The sequence below is a fragment of the Nannospalax galili genome, unplaced genomic scaffold (genome assembly GCF_000622305.1).
Source record: "Nannospalax galili isolate Female #2095 unplaced genomic scaffold, S.galili_v1.0 scaffold528, whole genome shotgun sequence".
NCBI classification, from domain to species: Eukaryota; Metazoa; Chordata; class Mammalia; order Rodentia; family Spalacidae; genus Nannospalax; species Nannospalax galili.
In genome coordinates this window covers 473,046-478,404 of record NW_008359681.1, presented here as the reverse complement: position 1 = coordinate 478,404, position 5,359 = coordinate 473,046, and the positions used below count along the sequence as shown (strand labels likewise).

At 41.8% G+C, this 5,359-nt stretch overlaps 1 protein-coding gene and 1 pseudogene across 22 annotated transcripts in view; one reads left to right on the top strand and one right to left on the bottom strand.

The window, feature by feature from the left end:
• Dock9 (dedicator of cytokinesis 9) overlaps positions 1-5,359 on the bottom strand; it is a 333,922-nt gene that overhangs the window by 218,438 nt on the left and 110,125 nt on the right. The window lies entirely within an intron of this gene.
• LOC103726148 lies at positions 75-483 on the top strand (annotated as a pseudogene).

The window sequence follows — 5,359 nt, the reverse complement described above, 5'->3', positions numbered from 1 at the left end:
AAATAATTTAATTAATTAATTAATTAAATATATATATATATATGAAGGCTGGGCGCTTGCTTGCTGCTGCTGAAATGGGCAAATTCATGAAACCCAGGAAGGTGGTGCTGGTCCTAGCTGGACGCTACTCTGGACGCAAAGCTGTCATCGTGAAGAACATGATGATGGCACCTCAGACCGCCTTTATAGCCATGCTCTGGTCGCTGGAATTGACTGCTATCCCCAGAAAGTGACAGCTTCCATGGGCAAGAAGAAAATCGCCAAGAGGTCAAAGATCAAATCTTTCATTAAAGTATATAAGTACAATCACCTCATGGCCACCAGGTATTCTGTGGACATCTCCTTGGACAAAACTGTGGTCAACAGGGTGTCTTTAGAGACCCAGCTCTGAAACGCAAGGCCAGACGTAAGGCCAAGGTCACGTTTGAGGAGAAATACAAGACGGGCAAGAAAAAGTGGTTCTTCCAGAAGCTTCGGTTTTAGTGTAATTTTTTGAAAATAACAGGTACTAAAAAAAAAAAAAAAAGAAAATTCAATATTTAAGTAATGATTATGTCTAAAATATAAAACAAACGGTTTCTTTTCCTTCTACTTAACTGATTTTTAAATTTTCCGGAATAAGCATTAATCATCTTTAATACTTTTTTTTTATTTCAAAGTCATTATATGATGTGGAAAATACTTTTAAGAGTGTCTGTGAAAGGGACCAATATTTATATGCAGCTTCTTTGAGGGCCAGTTTGAGACTGTGGTGACCCCTCTATTCAGTAATCAAATTGACAAGAGCACTAAAAAAATCTGTCATCAAAACAATAACGCTTTAATGAAACACTTGAGTAAAAAATAAATATCAAAATTTGCCCCTCAAAAGCCATGATAAACAAATCTAAAACTTGAAATAAAGATGGGATCCAGGGAATGGGCCTGTCTCTTTTGCCTTGGGTCCCATTAAAGCTTACTTTGTGTGATTTAGTCCTCTAAGATCCCTGCCGTAGGATTTAATTTTATAATTTATAAATAAGAACTCAGGCCCAGAAGGTAAAGAACTAGTTAAACCACTCAAAAACTCTTACCTGACAAAATCACTCTAAACAGATTGTTGAGAAGTGTTGTTTTTTTTTTCTTTCCCTTGACCATAAAGATAAAATCAACTGACTTGTAAAGCTCCAAGTGATTATAGCTACAGAAACCATCCACAACTTGAGTTTAAAAACTCAGGTCTAGCATTCATGCGTCTTACTCAGAAGGAATGTAATACTTGCGGGACAACCCACACAGCAAACTGAAACCCCACTCTATTGAAATCTTTCTGTTTTCTTGTTCAGGTATGGATGATCCTCCAGAAGGCAGCAAGCAGGAACAGAGTTAAGGAAAGAAGACTTGAAGAAGCAAGGGCAGAGACTTCTCACTTCCCAATGGAAGGCAGGAGGGAACAGAGTAAGTGGAACTGTGTCCTAGGAGGGCAGTTTCTCTTTGTGCTGAACTGCAAACACCCCCATAATCACCCACCAGCAGGATGCACCTTTCACTACTACTGCCTTCAGAGATGACGTCCGCCATGGACCTGCATCTCGTGGTTTCCTCTGCCCCAAACCTTTGCACAAACAACGCTGTGTTCTCTTGTGATACCTCTCCTCTCCCTCGGGAAATGGTGTCAATTTGGAATGCTCGCCCACCTCCTCCTCCACTCAGCCTGTTGGGTGTTTGCTCACCTCTCAAGATTCAGTGTGAAGGCCCCTCTTTCATGAGGCCCCAGGACACTCAATCCTCAAGAGTGTCCTGCTCGACACTAGCAACAGTGAGGTAAAACGGGCCCTGCCTCACGGCGGTCGCTAAACCTGGTCGTCCACCAAGTTTTTCGGAGAGATTGAAAATAACAGTGATAATAGTAATGATAACATTCAGGACCCTCTGAACTGACATTTTGAACTGAAACCCAAGGATCTGCATTTTCCCAGGCTCCACAGGGGATACCATGCTGGAGGCTGCTGGCATGTATGTTTCAGAATTACTGGTTTTACTTTGTGAATTAAGGTACAGGAAAAACAAACACCCACAGTACAAATCAGAAACAAATAAATCAGGAAGGGTTCACACCTTTAATCCAGGGCAGAAGAACTCTGAGTTCAAGACCAGCTTGGTCTACATAGTGAGTTCCAGGCCAGCCAGGGCTACATAGTAAGATCCTGCCTCAAAAAACAAAAACATAATTGGGTATGGTGGTGCACATCCTTGAACCCAGCACTTGGGGGACAGAGGCAGGTGGATCTCTGTGAGATCAAGGCCATCCTGGTCTACATAGTGAGTTCCACACCAGCTGGGACTACAGAAAGACCCTATCTCAAAATACCCCATCCCCAACAAAATAAAAACAACACAGGTGGGTTCCCAGAAATCCTTGTGCATAGCTATGACCCAGGTGATGTTAACTGGCAAAAAGCTAGGGAGAGACTAGAGTGGAGACTAAGGCCCAAAGTTTACTGTCCTCTTCTGAATGGAACACATGCCTTAGCCTTACTCAACTGTCTTGGAAGATTTGTACTCTTTTGTTATTGGTCATTTTCTATTTAGTCAACCTTTTAAGGAAAGTTCTTCCTCTATCTCTTTCCCCAATCCCCAGATGAAAGGTCTTTCATTTTCCAGAATAGTACAAACTTCACACAGCTCTCAATATTTCTAACACTGTAATCACATATGAAACACTTGCTTAGCAGCACACTTTCCTAAAGAGGATCTAGAACAAAAGCAATCCCAGCATGTGGTCCTCCACAATCCTTGCTTGCTTGCAGACTGAGCAAGCACCACTCAAGTTCAGATCTGTGACTGGTGCCAACTGACATCGAATAGCAATCTGTTTAGACACAAGTAAAGTGAAATTCCAGGGATTTCCTTTCTGTCCATCACAAGAGGAATACAATGTCAAAGTTGCATCCTCCATCCGCATCCTCCATACTTCACAGCAATTAGGCCAGAAGAAAAGATGCCAACATCACAGGTTTCTTATGTGTCCAATTGTTGCCCTTTCAAAAAAATCAGCTCCTCAGACTCACCTTGTACTGCTGTGCCTTTCACGAACTTGTCTATTCTCTGATGATAGGTCTTACAAGGAAGACAATAAAATAAGAAATCTAAAACAAGTTTTGTTTGGTAGCATTTTTAATTTTGGTTTTTTTGTTGCTGTTTGATGGTTGTTAAGTTTTTGTTGTCAACTTGACACAACCTAGAGCCACCTAGGAAAAGGGGAACCACAATTGAAGAATTTCTGTGATTAGAGACACATAGGCATGTCTGCGGGGGGCTGTCCTGACTGTTAATGTAGGAGGCTCTAGCCTAAAGTGGCTAGTACACCATCCCTAGGTAGGTGATCCTGGGCTGTATAAGAAAGCTAGCTGAGACTTGGGCGTGGTGGTGCATGCCTTTGATCCTAGAACTCAGGAGGCAGAGGCAGACGGATCTCTATGAGTTTGAGGCTGGCCTGATCTACATAATGAGTTCCAGGCCTGCCAGTGCTACATAGTGAGACCCTGGAAAGGAGTGATGGAGGGAGGGAAAAAAGGCTAGCTGAGTGAGACAGAGCAAACCAGTAAGCAGCATTCCTCCATGGTTTCTGCTTCAAGCTCCTGTCTTAAGTTTCGACCTTCATTTCCCTTAGTGATTGGGCTAAGAGCTGGAAGTGTAAGCCAAATAAATCTTTTCCTTCCCAAGTTGCTTTTAGTCAGAGTGTTTTATCACAGCTCTTAACAGAAAAGTAACTAAAAATTCTCAGAGTGCTAGGATTGTATGCATGAGTTGCCCTGTCTAGATTAAAGTTTTCAGTTACTACACTGTCAAACAACACTTTCCCAAACATCTCATTTTTTTAAAGAAAAATTCATTTTTAATGCAATTAACATTAAGATGTTTGCACATGCATTTCTAATCTCTATATATCTGATTATTACTAGTCACAGTCAGTTACGTTCTGAGCTTCTTGGCATCTGAGCATGGATATAAAGTCATCAGGTAGATTTTAATGGTAATGTTTTTCACATCTACTAATTATTAAGGAGCAAATTTTTATGCTTTGAAGAATTATTGTTTTTTAATCATTTTTTAATTTTTAGTAACTAAATAACTACAGCATATTACCACATGAGGTCATTAATTCAGGCAAACAAAGAGAACTTTTAGACTTACAATAGAATCAGTTCTCCAGAGCTGATGTGCAACCTCCGAGTCACCATCTATCTCAGGGATACACAGCCACAGAGTGAAGATACCAGAGCACCTGACCAAGTTCCCCGCTCAAGCTCTCTGCAACTCACTGACAAGTATTAGGGCCACAGTTAATTGGGTCATACTCTGGATGCCTCAGTACTTTTCAAAAGAGAACACTTTAGTAGTATTCACCAAAGCAGTCAAAAGAACCGAAAAGAACGTTCTTCTGTATTTACCCATTAATCCATTCATGTATGAAATCCCTTACTGCTCAATCAGTCTGAACATGTCTTTGTGTGAATGTGTGCATGTATGTGTGCAGGTACTTAGGGGCATGCATCTATGCATGTGGAGGCCAGAGGACAACCTCAGCTGTCACTCCTCAAGTGTCAGCCACCTTGTTTTTTGAAACAGTGTCTCTCATTGGCCTGGAACTCACCAAGTACACTAGACTAGCTGACCAGCAAGCAAGCTTGTCTCCAACCCTGGGATTATAACTACTTGTTACCAGCCAGGCATGGTGGTGCATATTTTAGTTCCAGCACTGGTAGGCAGAGGCAGAACTCCAGCACTGGTAGGCAGAGGCAGGCCAACCTGATCTATACATCAAGTTCCAGGCCAGCCAGGAATACATAGTGAGCCCCTGTCTCAAAAAAATGAAAACAACAACAATGAACAATTATATGCTACCACCCCCAGCATTTTTTACATGTGTTTTAGGGATCCAACTCAGGTCCTTACATGAGCACTTTACTGACTAGACCATCTACTCACCTCCTCTATATGCATTTCTTTTCGGGGGAGATGGAGGATGTTTGAGACAGGGACACCCTATAGCCTCAGCTGGTCTGAACTTGCTTTCTAGACCAGAGTGACCTCAATCTCACAGAGATCTGCCTGCTTCTGCCTCCTGTGTGCTGGGATTAAAAGTGTGTACCGCCATGTCCAACTATAAGCATTTCTTAACCATGGAACAATCTGCAAGAACTGTGACATTCAAAAAGCATACATCTTCTTAGGGAGGAGGTATCTAAAATGGTCTAAAAGGAATGCAAGCAAACAATTTCAATACCAACTGTGGGAGGAACTGGATAGGCCTGCCCTGTCTGGTATGGTAGCCACTAGCCACATGGGTACTCAGACTATGTAGAAAAAAAAAAAA